The sequence below is a fragment of the Rhinatrema bivittatum genome, chromosome 3, assembly GCF_901001135.1.
Source record: "Rhinatrema bivittatum chromosome 3, aRhiBiv1.1, whole genome shotgun sequence".
NCBI classification, from domain to species: Eukaryota; Metazoa; Chordata; class Amphibia; order Gymnophiona; family Rhinatrematidae; genus Rhinatrema; species Rhinatrema bivittatum.
The window spans coordinates 537,524,135-537,539,837 of NC_042617.1; the positions used below are offsets into that span (position 1 = coordinate 537,524,135).

General features: G+C 50.1%; 1 protein-coding gene across 3 annotated transcripts in view; it reads left to right on the plus strand.

Moving 5' to 3' along the window:
• LOC115088259 (low density lipoprotein receptor adapter protein 1-B-like) overlaps positions 1-15,703 on the plus strand; it is a 127,403-nt gene that overhangs the window by 64,362 nt on the left and 47,338 nt on the right. The gene's annotated exons all lie outside the window — the stretch shown is intronic.

Genomic DNA, 15,703 nt, shown 5'->3' on the forward strand with positions numbered 1-15,703 from the left:
ACCCCGAAGGGTAGTAAGAGTTCCAGTTAGAGCTGGAGTGGCAGAGTAGCTTAGGAATGGAGAGCGAATCCCATCCGTACGAATTCTGTTGCTAACTCAATGAGCTAGCAAATGTAGTAGGCATATATACCCTGGAGTTGTGACTTCAGTACAGTGGTACGCCCCTGAGGTTCACGCCACCGTGGAAATAAAGATGAGGGTGGCGTGCGCGCCCTAGAGGTACCTTGAAGGAGAATTGCGGGAGGCAGCACCAAAGCCGGTCCGGGGACACTGGAGAGGTCGGCAAACAGATGCCACGGCAGCCATCAGTCCAAGGTGAGCGGGAGGAGCCACAAGTAGAGAGAGGTAGGCGGGGCGAAGCTGCCGAAGACCGATGGACGCAACAACTAAATTCTAAAATTTACATGGAATCCAAGTGGGGCGAAAAGAGGAAAAGGGGAATTAGTTTCAGACAGCAACCAACAAGGGCATTGAATTTTACGGTCTGGGAAAACAAATAAGCATGGGGTAAAGGAAAATTGGTTCTTACCTGCTAATTTTCGTTCCTGTAGTACCATGGATCAGTCCAGACTCCTGAGTTGTGCCTCTCTTCTAGTAGATGGAGACAGAGAAAGTTTTACTGACACCGCTACTTAACCACATGTGCTACCTGCAGTTCCTTAGTATTTATCTATACCTAAGCTAAACATCACAAAATTGAAAAACATCTCAACTTCTAAAAAGATTACAAAACATGAAAATATTTTCTGCTTTAAATAAAAAATCTGAAAGAGTGGATGACTTTCCCCCTAAACAGACTGAGCGGGTTCTGGACTGATCTGTGCTACTACAGGAACAAAAATTAGCAGGTAAGAACCAATTTGTTGCGCCAGAGGTGGATTCTTGGGATGAGGTGGGGTTGAGGCTACCTGTAGGAGGGCGGAGTGGACTGAAGGACAGAGGCCAGCTGGAGTTCACCAATACCAGCCCTCGTTCCCTGCGGGTTGACCTTTTGGGTACTGGGGACAGCTGGACTTAGGTGGGCCTCTGTATGTCATCGTCGATGGAAAGACAGAGAGGTCAGCCCAGAAGCAGCAACAGTGGAATGGAGAAATCTTTACTGGACGAGGCGGAGTTCCAGGCACCAATAGAACCAAAGTCAGACAGGGGGTGCCTGAGCAAGAACAGGCCAAAGCCTGAATAGGTCAAGTCCAGGAAGTAGACTGAAGAGGCGTCGTAGAGCAAGCTGGAGTCAGGGCCGGCAGCAATCAAGAAGTGGTAGCAAGATAAGGCTGAGGTCTGGGTAAGGAGAGAGTTGGTAGTGTAGTCAGGCAATGCAGAGGTCCGGGCTTGGAAAGAGTCAATAGCGTAGTCAGACAATGCAGAGGTCCGGACTTTGGAGAGAGTCAATGGCGTAGTCAGGCAATGCAAAGGTCGTGTCCGAGAAAGCAATCTGATGAAAGGTTAGGAATCAGGAATGCAGGAATGAAGGAGAACAGGAACAGGAACTTGCGAGGATCAGGAACCAGGAACGCAGGGGAATCACCAGGAGGCAACGAGTACATGACCAACGTGGAGACCTGTTGCAAAGGCAATCATTGAAAGCCGAGCCCGGCCTTAAGTACCGGAGCTCCAGCAACGTTATCATCTGGGGCCGCAGCCAAGTTCTCGCCACAGGCCCTTCATAAGAGTCAGTGATGCACGCACGCCTAGGGAGGGGCGCGGTGCTGGACAGCGGCATCTCTCTGCGGGCCACAGGACTCTGTAGCTGAAGCTGAGGCACCGGGGGCGGCCCGAGGATGGAGCCGGTGGCCTCACTACCACCAGGGATGAGGAACCAGGCACTGGATTCACCAGAGAGAGGTGAGGGGGACCAGGCCGCAGGTCTGCTGTGGCTGGCATACGTAACTCAATTTTCCTTTCTCTGTATGTACCCGGATCAGTCCAGACTCCTGAGATGTACCAAAGCTTCCTAGTTAGGGTGAGACCTGGAGAGTCCTGCTCGCAGAACACTTTCGCCAAATGATGAGGAGCCTGTTTTGCCCACATCCAGATGATAGTGTCTCACAAGTTTGTAGCAACTTCCAAGTCGCTGTTCTGCAAATCTCTTGGGGAGAAACTAGCCGAGCTTCCGCCCACAAGGCCGCCTGAGAATGTGTGGAATGAGCATGTAACTCCTCCGGAACCGGTCGACCTCAAAGAATGAGAATTGGTAGCCTTAGAAGCCTGAAGTCCCTTCTTCGGGCCACTCCACAGAACAAAAAGGTGATCTGACCTCCTAAAGTCATTCATTATCTCGAGGTAAATCAACAAAGCTCTTCTGACATCTAACAATCTGAGTTCCCTCGCATGAGGAGTAAAGGGGTCCAGCCTGGGAAAGGCTAGAAGCTCTACAGTCTGATTCACATGGAACGCGGAAACCACTTTTGGTAAAAAGGAAACTCCTGACTGTGAAATCTGAAGGAAAGGATCCCGACACAACAGTGCCTGTAATTCAGAAATCCTTCTAGCGGAACATATGGCCACCAGAAAAACCATCTTTAGAGTCAAGTCCTTCAAAGTTGCACTTCAGAGCAGTTCAAAAGGAGCCTCACATAAGCTCCTGAGGACCAGATTAAGATTCCACAAAGGACACACTCACCAAAGTGGAGGACGTCAATTCTTCGCACCTCGAAGAAAGTGAAGGACATCCGGATGTGCCGAAATAGATACACCATCAATCTGGCCATGAAGACAACCTAAAGCCGCTACTTGCACTTTAAGAGAGCTAAGAGACAATCCTTTGGTGAAACCCTCCTGCAGGAAAGATAAAATGTCAGCGAATGACAACTTGATAGGGCAAACTTCATTGGTGGTACAACCAGGATTCGAAAACCTTCCAAACCCGTAAATATGAAAGATTAGTATACTTTCTCCTGGCCTGCAACAAAGTAGTAATAATCACCTCTGGATAACCCCTACATCTTAACTATTGTGTCTCAAAAGCCAGGCTGCTAGACAAAAGTGAGCAGCCTGGTCGGAAAATATGGATCCCTGCCGGAGAAGGCCTTCCAGATGACCCAAGTGAATCAGTCCATCTACAGCCAAATTGATCAAATCCATGAACCACAGATGGCATAGCCACATCGGTGCCACCAAGACCATTTCTCCCTGATGTTTTTCTAGGTGACGCAACACCTTTCCTACGAGTGGCCAGGGAAGAAACACATCTCTCGGCCAAGGAAATACCAGGGCATTGACTCTTCTGCTCTGTGCTCTTGCCTCCAACTAAAAAACCGAGGTGCTTTGTCATTCCGATGAGATGCCATTAGGTCTACATGGGGAGAGCCCAACGTTCGCGATTGAGATGCTTCACCGACTTCGACAACTCCCACTCGCCTGGATCTAATATCATTTGACTCAAGAAGTTTGCTTGAACATTGTCAACCCCAGTGATGTGGGATGCCTCTATACGCTCCAGGTGTTGCTCTGCCCAATGAATCAACTTCTGTGCCTCCTGGGCTACTTCTTGATTCTTGATTCCACCCTGATGATTGATATAAGCCTAGTCGGAGAGAACTCTCACCGACCAGTTTCTCACTAAAGGAAGAAATTCTTGCAAGGCCAACCGGACCACTCTGGTCTCTAGTCGGTTGATAGACCAAACAGATTCTTTCCTGGACCAGCAACCATGAGCTGACTGATACTGACATATTGCTCCCCAACTAGAAAGACTGGCATCAGTAGTAACTACCCCCCAATCCGGGACTTCAAGGCCCATACCCTGTTCCAGATTGGAAGGTAGAAGCCACCACGAAAGACTCTCCCATGTGACACCCTTGAGGGGCAATAGAAGCTGAAACTCCTCTGATACTGGGCGCCATCAAGACAAAAGACAAAAGTGCTGTCTGCAATGATCTCATGTGAGTAAAAGCCCACGGCACTAATTCTAGTGTCAAGACCATAGATCCCAGCACTTGCAAATAATTCCATACCTTGGGCACCCGTAACTGCAACAACTGCCAAATATGCCCCTGCAGCTTCAAAACGTGTTCCTCTGAGAGGTACATCTTGTTGACTAGGGTGTCGAAAAGAGCCCCCAGATACTCCAGGGACTGCGTCGGTGCCAGACGACTCTTCGCTACATTCACCACCCAACCGAGCAACTGTAGTAGATCGAGACCCCTTTGAACTGACTGGACGACTTGGTCCTGATAAGCCAGTCGTCCAGATAGGGATGCAGAGTCCCGCTGCTACCACCACCATCACCTTGGTGAAGGTGTGTGGTGCTGTGGCTAAACCAAAAGGAAGGGCCTAAAACTAAAAATGTTGCCCGAGAATCATGAAATACAGAAAACACTGTGAGGCTTGATGAATGTGGATGTGCAGATAGACCTCCGTCAAATCCAGGGAGGCCAGAAACTCCCCTTTGCGAACTGTCACCACCATGGACCTCAGGGTTTCCATTTTGAAATGCGGGACTTTGTGCAGCATTCACCTTCTTCAGATCTAAAATCGGACGAAAAGTCTCCTCCTTCTTTGGGACCACAAAGCAAATGGAATACTGTCCCCTGCACATCTCCTCACGGGGAACTGGAAGCACTGCCCCCAGGAGACATAGACGTTTTAATGTATCTTAGACTGCTACTCTCTAATGAGCCACACGAGGAGATTATGAACAAATCGCTGATGGGGCAAGCAAATTCTAACATGTAATTATCCATTACCACACTGAGAACCCACTGATCCTGAGTGATACTGGTCCACTTCTCATACAAGATCGCTAAGCAACCTCCTTCGTGCCTCTTCTCGCCCCTCGCTCCACCCTCTCTACCTTGGGAGTGACTCCCTTCGGCTCTGACGGACAGATGCAGCTGCAGCTTCTCCCTGCCTCTTGTTCCCGGTGTCTCCGGGCTGGCTTGACGCTACGAATCTGCCATGTTCCTGATGACGTAAGGGTGCGCGCTTTGTACCAGCAAGGGCGTGAACCTCGGGGACATCCTTCTCTAGTGACCTTCATCCATTTTCACTTTAAAAGGTCTTTTTTTGCTAACCTCTAACGAGTAAGCAAGGAACTCCAACAGAACTTGATTTGGCAGTCCACGATACTTGCAACAACGATCCAAGTCAGCAAGGGGAATACTTCTCCACTGCTCGGCCTTTTCAAACTTACCAGGAGTACCCGCTCCACGGGGTCTCCGCTCTCTCTTCTTGATTTCAGATTGCCGGAATACTCAGAAGACTCCTCATTGCCTGGAATTGATTGCGGACGTGAACACAGTGAGTTCTATTGTAGATAGGAATCAGTACTCGCTCCATGAGGGCCTACATTCCTATAGCTCTGAAGACTACCTTCCGTCCAAGACGTTATTGCAGGTACGGAGATCAAGGGTTTATTGGCAAGATTGCAGATAGGAACCGGTACTCGCTCCACGAGGGCCCATGTTCCTAGAATCCTTTACAGACTCTCTTCTACTCTAGAAGCCATTTCATATATAGCTATTGTGAGTTCTTATTACAGACTGTTTAGAGGAACCAGTGCTCACCTACGGCTCCTGTTCCTGAATATACTGAAGACTCTCTATGGCATAGAGACCATTGCAGACATCTACTATTCAGGCCAATACAGTTCAGTGCGCTCCAATGGAGCGCACTGTTAGCCTGCTCTTGGACGCGCATTTTCCCTTACCCCTTATTCAGTAAGGGGAGGAAAACGCGCGTCCAACCCGCGGCACCTAATAGCGCCCTCAACATGCAAATGCATGTTGAGGGCGCGCGGGATACAGAAAGTAAAATGTGCAGCCAAGCCGCATATTTTACTTTCAGAAATTAGCACCGACCCAAAGGTAGGCGCTAATTTCTTCCGGCACCGGGAAAGTGCACAGAAAAGCAGTAAAAACTGCTTTTCTGTGCACCCTCCGACTTAATATCATGGCGATATTAAGTCAGAGGTCCTGAAGAGTAAAAAAAGTTTAAAAAAAAAAAATTTGAATTCGGCCCGCGGCTGTCGGGCCGAAAACCGGACGCTCAATTTTGCCGGTGTCCGGTTTCCGAGCCCGTGGCTGTCAGCGGGCTCGAGAACCGACGCCGGCAAAATTGAGCGTCGGCTGTCAAACCCGCTGACAGCCACTGCTCCGGGCGAAAAGGAGGCACTATGGACGCGCTAGTGTCCCTAGCGCCTCCTTTTGCCCAATTCTACCGCACCACCTCATTTGCATACTGTATCACACACAGCGGCGAGTGGCCGGTGCGCGCGCCGGGAGAGCAGGCGTTCCTCCGCTCTCCCGCGTTTTTACTGAATTGGCATGATTGTGAGTGTACCATCTTGTATCCAGTATACCCTGTCTACTCACTCCTTCTTGTTTCTCTCTACAGCTCAGCGACCCAGAGATTATATTCCAGTATCAGAAGGACTTCAGCCCTACCGGACACCTCGACTCACTACTGCCACCACTGGTGGTCCAGCTTACAGCTTAATAAAGAACTATTTGTGTTTACTTCATATTTTAGCATAGCCGGTGGTTCCTCTCAGGATCTCCTCCTGAAGGCGCTGTCATCTGCCATCGACCCAGGGATACACCATTTCCTCCAAGTGGTCATTCCTTACACTACTATCCCTTTATAGGAGCCAACCACTACTGACCACTAATGCTGCTTACGGAAGTATTATATAGATAGCTACCTTCTCTTTCTATGGGACTTGCCAGCAGCCTATATATAACAGATTGCTACTCCGTAGCGGAGGCATGATAGATTGCTATCTCAGTAGCGAAGTATAATATACCTATTGTTAGCTCCTCTCCTCAGAAGAGTGTCATAGAACAGATTGCCAACTCCTCTTCCCTGGGGAGTGATCCATAACATATTGCTACCTCCTTCCCGAATAGGACGTTCGCTAACAGATTACTAACTCTGCCCTCCTGGCGGGGTCAGCACTACAGATGGCTAACTCCTCCCCCTTTCAGGAGAAAAGCAGAACAGTTTGCTAACTCCACCCTCCTGGCAGGATGAGCGACAGCAGATTGCTAACTCCTCCCCTCTGGAGGAGGAGAGCTTAACACTCCTATAATGGGAACGACAGAGTGGACCAGCCTCACCTGTTACGGTCGTGGACCCTTGGGCCGGTTGGGACAGAGAATGGTATGCTATGGAAGGCCACAGCAAGCGTCCCAGCCGGGAAGTGGCTCGGAAGATACTCAGAGGAGGCTTCACCACCGGAAGTCTGAGGTCCCCTAGGAGGAGCCCGTAGGGACCCAGACCTCTTGGACTTAGGTGGAGTCCTATGTGACCAAGGACCCAGGTGACGGCTGAAGAGACGGACAATGACTGGACCCAGGTGGATGAAGAGACTTCACCCTCGGAAGCCCGCGGCTCCCCCGGGAGGAGCCCGTGAGAGCCCGAGCCGCTGGGACTTAGGAGAAACCTCTGGGCCAGTACGTACTGGGTACCTGAGATGAGGCAGAAGTCGAAGTCCAGGAGTGAAGCTGGGTCAGGAGCCAGGAGTCCGAGATCCAAACCAGAGCCAGGGATGAAGCAGGAGACGGAGTCAGGAATACCAAGCCAGGAACAGAAGCCAAAGACGAAGTCGTGGAACGGAGCAGGGTCAGAAGCCAGAAGTCGGACGTTGAAGCCAAAACCAAGGGACAGAAGCAGGAGACAGGTCAGAAGCAAGCCGGGTCGAAGACAGAAGCAATCCAAGCGCAAAGAGCAACTAGCAAGACAGGAACACCTGAGGAACCTCGTTGCAAGGCAAGGAAGAACCAAGAAGCAGGGCTTAAATAAGCCAAGGCGTCTGACGTCATCCAGGGGCAGTCCTGAGGTTTCCCGCGCTGGCCCCTTTAATTCTCCAGCCCCTGTGCGTGCCTAAGGGGTGCGGCCAGCCGCGGCAAAACGCCGGCATCTCCCTTGAGGAGGGAGAGCCGCGGCAGAGGCCCGAGCAGGCTTAATCGGGTCCACGGCGGTCCGGGCCGGCCTCGAGGTAGGTGGGGGACCCGGGGCACGGCTCGGGGCCGCAACATCACCTCATTGTGGGGATTTAATGCCGGAAGTAACCTCCACGGCGGCTCCGCAAAAAGGCCTTCGAGTCCCTCGAGAGGACTAGCCTCTGGATTGGCCCTGAAAGAAGGACTGCCTTTGGAAGATGGACACAGGTCTGGATGGCCGAGACCTCCTGTCAAGCCGAAACCACTAATGTGAATGCAAATATTGTTTGCCATTAGGCTTGTCCTCCAGTAACCTGAGGACTTTATTGTCCCCAAAAGACTGCATCAAATGTTCCAGATCTTCGCCAAATAAAAGACGACCTTTAAAGGTTAGCGAACCCAACTGCGCCTTGGAGGAAACATCCACCACCCAATTTTGCAGCCAGAGCAAACTTCTGGCGGAAACCGCAGAAGCCATAATGCGAGACGAGGTACGAACCAAATCATATAGAGCATCCGCTCCATAAGCCACTGCAGTCTCAATTCTCTTGGCCCTGTCTGCATCCTCACTGGAGTTGGGGAGGTTCTCTTGGGACTGTTGTACCCATCGGAGACATGCTCTTTGCATAAAACTAGTACAAATAGCCACACACAGGCCCAGTGCTGAGACCTCAAAAATCCTTTTGAGATGGACCTCTTACGATCTTGAACATCTTTCAACGCTGCAGAACCTTCCACGGGGATAGTCGTTCTTTTCATAATGGATGATACAGCAGCATCGACCTTAGGAAGAGCAAAAAGCCAACAACTGTTCAGGTAAAGAATAAAGCCACGCCATGGCTCTGCCCACCTTTAAACTAGAATTGGGAGAGGCCCATTTTGCTTCTACCAGTTTCTGTACCAACTTGTGATACTGAAAGGCCGTGGGAGGACCCCGTATCCCATCTAGGACTGGATCCACTCCATCCAAATCAGAGTCCACCTGCGAGATTTTAACCCAAGCACCTGAAAAGCCAGCAGCAGTAAGGCATCGAGCTCTTCTTTCTGAAAAAGATGTACCACATTTGGGTCATTACCCTCGGACAGCAGGACCATCATAGCGTCCCCTGGACCCGGCTCTCCAGAGACCGGATCTCCCAGGTCCACCAGAACCCCCGGCATCTGAGACTCCTCCAACACTATAGGAGAATTGACAGAATCATTTGAGTCACCCCACCATGGCCGGCCACCAAGGGGGGACCCAGTGAGCCCTGTACCAGAGGGACCCTATGCTGACTAGATTGCATCCATTTTGTGTCAGGATAAGGCACCCCCCCCCGGTTGGGCTGGTAAACATCATTGCTTCCTGGCTGCAGAAGCTGCATGCTGCTTGGCTAGATAAGCCTCACGCAGCAACAGCACAAAGTCCGCAGAGAAAGGTCTGAAAGTTCCAGCCTTCTCAGGCAAGGAACTAGGGAGCAGCAAGACAGTATCTTCAGAGCCTCCACAGTCGCCCCGATTGAGGGCAAAGATGGAACAGCTGCGGAGACAGGTGGGAGCAGCTTCCCCCTCCCCCTCCAATCGCGCGGGAATGGCTGAATGTAAATTCAAGATGGCCGCCGTTCCCACGCTGATCAGGAAGAGATCAGAACCCCGGCCAGTGATGCCGGAGCGGTAGCGGCAGAGCCCCGATGCTGCTTCACGGTAGGTGGATGGTCGGAGGGCCCCTCCCCCCCCTCGGAACACATGGCACAGAGGCTGAGCCGGCTGAGCTGCGAAAGAGTTGTGCCGCATGGGCAGCAGGCCAACCCCCGGCCCATCAGTGCACGCTGCCAGTGAGCACAGAAAAGAGACCAGCACAAAAAATAAAAAAGTAACCTACCGCACTGCTAAGAGAGGAAGAGGGCTGCCGCTCAGCCAGGACAAACACTGCTGCTTTTTTTTTTTTCAAACTTTAAATAAAAAGTATACTAACCTGAGACAGAGCCTACCACACAATAAAAATTATATAGGCTGTCTCAGACAAGAAAAGGATACCTATAGACTGCAGCCGCCAAGCAGCCTCATGAAGGGGATCTGGACCTCCAGATTTACACTCCTCGGGCACACGGATCGGACACCCACAAGGGTCACCAACCCCCCACCCACCCGCCTCAACTGGACAGGGAGAATCCCACAGGATTCAGACAAATAATAAAAAAAACCCGGGAGGAAGGCTCAAAAGGAAAAATCAAAAATTGTCTCAGTTGCAGAACTGCAAGTTTGCACCAATCTACCATCTGCTGGAGACAATACTGAGGAACTGCTGATAGCACGTGGTTAAGTAGCAGTGCCAGTAAAACTTTCTCTGTCTCCATCTGCTGGAAGGGGGCACAACCCAGGAGTCTGGACTGATCCGGTACGTACAGGGAAATTGATGATGTGACTGTTACTACCCTTAACAAATTAGCCTTAAACTTGTGATGTAACTCCAACATTGCTCTCTGCTTCAATGGCATGAGGTACGAGATAACAGGGAATTGGACTCAGACAGTAACCAACAAGGGTCCTGACTTTAACGGTTTGGGAAACTAAGTATGAGGGTAACTTGTACGCCACGTCAGATGCCACCCCTGATGCTACCATTATAGAGGAGACCTGTATGGCGTGGCTGATGCTACCATAAGCTTGCTGGGCAGACTAGATGGACATTTTGGTCCTTTTCTGCCATCATATCTGTTTCTATGTTTCAGCCAGCTAAAACTTATTTGGTTATGACAGTGGCAGTCAGACCGGGCAGGGTTCTCATATCTCAGTGTTTGTTCTGCTATGTGTCAAACTTAGCTAGACAAATGCGCTAAATATGGACTTCCTTGTCTTCAGCTTCCCTGGAGGAGAGGGAAGTGAAGCAGAACTGAATGCCCCCAGCACAACACTGTATCATTTTCTCAAAATAACTATAGATAAAACATCAATCAACCATTTTTAATTTTAAAAATGATAAAATAAAGTTCACTATCACTTTGTATTCCTACTCTCTGAGTCTTTCAGGCCATTTGCATTATGTCCCTTTCCCCTCCAAATAGCTATGGTGAAGCACCCAAAGTGTTGCGACCACGACCTACAGGTCCTGATACGGATGTGGCCACTAGCTCATGGGAGAACGTGAGCCCCTGAACCATGGCATGACTCAAAGAGGAGCCCCGAGCCACACCGTGGGAGGTGAGCGCATGCAAGCACGGGCGGAGCAGGAACAAAGCAGGACTGGAACCAAAGCTAGGAACTCGGAACAGGAACCAAGCAGGATCAGCCCTCCGCTGGACCTACACGCACCAAGGAGACCCAGCAACGCAATGCTGGTCTCACGAGTAGCCCTCCGGCCACTCGAAAGCACTTTTGGACCCGCTGCTTGGAAACGACGAGTGCGTGAGGCCAGACGGAGGCTGAAGGCAGGAACAAGACAAGGACTTGGAACTTGGAAGGACTGTGGCAAAGAAGTGGAACTTAAGACTGGAACATGTCGAAGATTCAGTAGAGGCCTGCACCAGGGCGCACCCTACACAGCCGCCTGTGGCTGGTCGCTGACTACGCTGAAGAGGAGCAGGTTCTGGCAGAGTCTTGGGCATGGACGGAAGCAGGCAAGGAACACTGAAGACCGGGACAGGATTCAAGACTCAGGATTCAAGACTCGGAACTTGGAACTCAGAACTTTAAAAACAAGGGTCTTCTGGATACTTGCGCTGCAGATGAGTGTTGCAACTGTCGCTGCCCGACATCTCCACTCCGCCCTCCTTACCTCTTTGGCGACTCTTCCTGCGGTTGATGGACATCTGGCTGCCGCGGCGTCTGCCTGCCGTCCTCTCCAGCGTCCCCAGTTCAGCTTGGACGCTGCATCCCATGTTGTTCAGCTGCCTTAGGGCGCGTGCGCTGCGTGGCCCTGCTTCTTCTTTGGTGCGAACCTCAGGGGCATCCCCCTGTGATGACGTCATGCATCCCGGATACAAAAGCCTACTCTGTTTGCTAGCCATTCGAGTTAACAAGGGGGACTCCTTAAGGATGGAATTCGCTCTCCGTACCTAGCTACTCTGCCTCTCTTTTATTAGACTTACTCTATTCGGGTACCCGCTCCTCGGGGGCCTCTCTCTTTTCTTTCAGGTCGCTGTCTGGAACCGGTACTCACTCCTCGAGGGCCCATGTTCCCAACTCGCTGCCTGAGCTGCTTGGAAGAACCTGCTGCCGACACCATCAGTGAGTTACCATCTATATTCCCTCAGAGCTGTTCCCTGGAACCAGGTACTCGCTCCTCGAGGGCCTGCCTCTATTCCAGCTTCTGTGTTACCCTCCGGGAGAAACCGCTGTGTGAGTATTCTACCAACGAGGCTCTATTCCAGAACCCTGCATATGCTCCACTGTACTCACTATCTCAGTTTCTCTCCACTACATCACAGCTATTGAGGGATCGCTGTTCCAGTGTCCTGAAGGACTACAAGCCCAGCCGGGCTTCATCTCTACTCACTACTGCCATCTCTGGTGGCTTCTCAACTCTGTTTAATAAAAGATAATTCTGTGTTGTGTGTCCTAAAGCTAAGCCTGACTTGTGGCCCCTCACGGGACTTCCCCCAGTGGGCGTGGTCATCTGCCACAGTGTCCAAAGGTCCACCCAAAACCTTACAAACAATAACAATGAGAAGAAGGCCTTGTATCACAAAGCGCCCTACACAACCCCCCATGGGCTGGTCACAGACCACGACGGTGGCACGCCAGGAAAGGTGGACGCAGGAAACTAGGAACTGGTTGTAGAGGCGAAGACGAAGGCATCAGGACCAAGTCATCAGGAACACGGAACATCTGTAACATTAGGACTCAGGAACGGAACCATGGAACATCAGGACATGGAACAGGCAAGGAAGGAGCTCCAACGGAGGACGAGACCAGGAACATCAGGACGAAGAGACCAGGAACACGGAACGAAGAGCCATCAAGACAGGTGAAGACCACGGAGGACCTGGACCGGCACAGAAGAACATGGACGACCATGGAGTCTGATCGAAGGCACCGAGGAATAGGAACTGAGCCCTTTTATAGGGCTGAAGCAGGAAATTTGATGTTGACAGCTTCCGGTGGAGCCGCGGGCTTTTCCTGCCGCTGGCCCTTTAAATACTATGAAGAGGCGCACACCGGCACCTAGAGGAGGGCCCAGGGAGGAAACAGGACCTAGGACAGCGGTGTCCCTGCCGCACGAGAAGCAGACAGAAAATCAGGCCCTGACGGTGTCACTAGGCCGCGAAGAGGATTCATAGGCGGCTCTCCTGCTGCATGAGGTGTCCCGGCGGCGGCGCTCCATGCCACAAGGGCAGCAGGTCAGCGGCAGCACTGACAGTGGCAAGGCCACGAAAGGAATCCCGGCGGCGACTCAGGGCCGCGAAGATGGCTGCCAGCGGCACACGGCCGCGAAGAGGCGGAGTCCCGGAGGCAGTGGTGAGTAGTGGAGAGGCCTGCTCACGGGATGGGGCCCGCGAGCAGGATCGTAACACAAAGGGAACGAGCATCCAGACACATGGCCTGGTTTCAGGATGGATTTAATGACCAGTGGAGAGAAAGGCACCAGTTTTTGGACAACATGAGAACGTCTGTTGCAAGGTGTGAGGTTATGATGTATTCACTTTTTTTTTCTGGACATGCCTGTAAGGGGCAGAGCCACTTTGAGCTGTTGAAAGTTTCTGGTGGATGGATGGGATTGCCATGTTCTGTATGACTTCACCTCTGGAGAGATTTGCTAGATCTCCGGTTACTTTAAGTCTCATGTGTGTGGCACCCTTTGAGCAGCTGTGGCCCCTTACTGGCTGCAAAAAAAGTGATGCCTTTGTGCAGTGTTCTGTTACAGGACTCCCCTGTCAGAAAAAGGCTTCCCTGGTGGTGCTGCTTGACACTATGCCAGCCTCATAGAAGACACAGGCTTCTCTGATTGTGCTGCTTGCCTTGAGTGGGTGCACTTGCTGTGTGCCAGTGTGAAAGGCGCCTTGTCTTTTGTAAAGCCCTTTGTTCCTTCCCAGGGTGGGCTGTATGTAGCTGAGCAACAGAGAGGGCAGGCTTGTCAGCATGGCAGCAAGGGTCAGCTGGAGGTGCTGAACCCACAGAGAGGAGAATTATTTCTCAAAGTAACATAATAGCAGTCCCAGATAGAAAGTCCCAAAGGCCATATCTCAAAACATAGTTCTTATTCCACATCTCCTCATAGCATTGTAGGCTCTCAGTGGTCAGGATTCCCTGAGCAGGGGGAAAGATAACTTTCAAGGTCCTTGGTATTGCAAACACTTAAGTCCCAGGTCAAAGTTAAGGTATACAGCAGTGATGATAACAGCAATGATGATTATTATTGTCACCAGGCAGCAGGAAACTTACGGGAAGTTGACTTAGTTTCCAACATTACTTTTAATGAGATGTTATGACATGATGAAAATCATCTTTACAGCTATTTGGTTCACTTATTACTGTTACAAGGGCTTCTAAATAAATTTGTGACTTCTTAGAGTTTTATTAAACTTTGAGATGGTAAAAAGCCAGTTTTCTCCTTTTTCCTTTCCCATGGTTTAGGGAAAGTTTAAAAGCCCCCCTTCCATGTGGTTGGCAAGTAGAATATTTAGTTCAATTTATATTTGTGTCCAATTACAAAGTCTCACATCTCCTAACTTCCCAATAGATTCAGTCCAGTACTCTTTTTCTCATAGTATCAAGATGATACTGTTTGTACTCTTCTCCCAAAATGCTCAGTAGATATTTATCCCAACGCCTTTCTCCCCTTTCTCCTACGTCTCTGGATGGCTGTAAGTCATTTCCTTCTCTGGATACACATGATCCTCAGGTCCCTTCTCAGTGAAGCAACCTCTCCCTTTGTCTTGATGGCAAGAAAGCAAAAGATTCAGCCCCTAGATAATGGAAACATACAAAAATTTAATAAAAAATACTTTTTGCAGAAAAAAAGGGAAAAATTGCAAGAGTCTAGGAGAATGGGAAAACAATCTTTGCTCAGTTAAAGAAATATGCTTAGAATGGTTCTTCAAAATAAAGGAAGGCTTTTGGACTCCCATTCTTCCCAGGTCTCCATTATGTGAAACCCTCAGAGGACTTACCCCTTCACCACGACATGTTGCCCCTTGTAAGGGTAGCAAAACAATCTACACAGGAAAATGGTGGTCAGAGCTTATATATCAGAGGAAAGCACCATTTCACATTTCCCACATGGGGGAGCTAACTTCACACACTGTTTTTATTATGTTTTGTTTTCTCCACAAAAAGAATTGGTTTAATCCTGTACTGGTAGAGAACCAAAGGGGGGTCTCTATACTAAGAAGACCATTTTGATAGAAAGAAAATAAGATGTATACCTGGTAATTTTCTTGTTTAGCTACCGAGAAGATTTGTTGTGAAAAGACCTGGCTTCCACTGGAAACCATGCCAAGGACTCATATATTTAGCGGTGAGGTGTGTCTGTGTCGACTGTGACTCCTCCCGGCCTGATGATTGTCAGCTGACTAGTGAGCAGTCCTCCTGTGGCCTTCCTCTGCATTTTAGCTGTTTTTTTATTTTTTTTTTTAAGCATTTCTGACCTGATTTGACTTAAATCATTTCATGCATAATATTGAAACATTTGCCATGCACCAAAAAACTTAGAGGACATCCATTTATTATTATCATTATTATTATTATTATTATTACTGTTCTTTTGTTATCCAGTAAGGAGAGGAGAGGAGCAGCGCCTCCCTTAGTACGGTCCTCCTGTAGCACCCCCAATGGTTCACCACCAGTCCCTGATGTGGAATCTTTATTGCACTGTATCACCCGCACTGGAATGGTGGTTTCTCCAG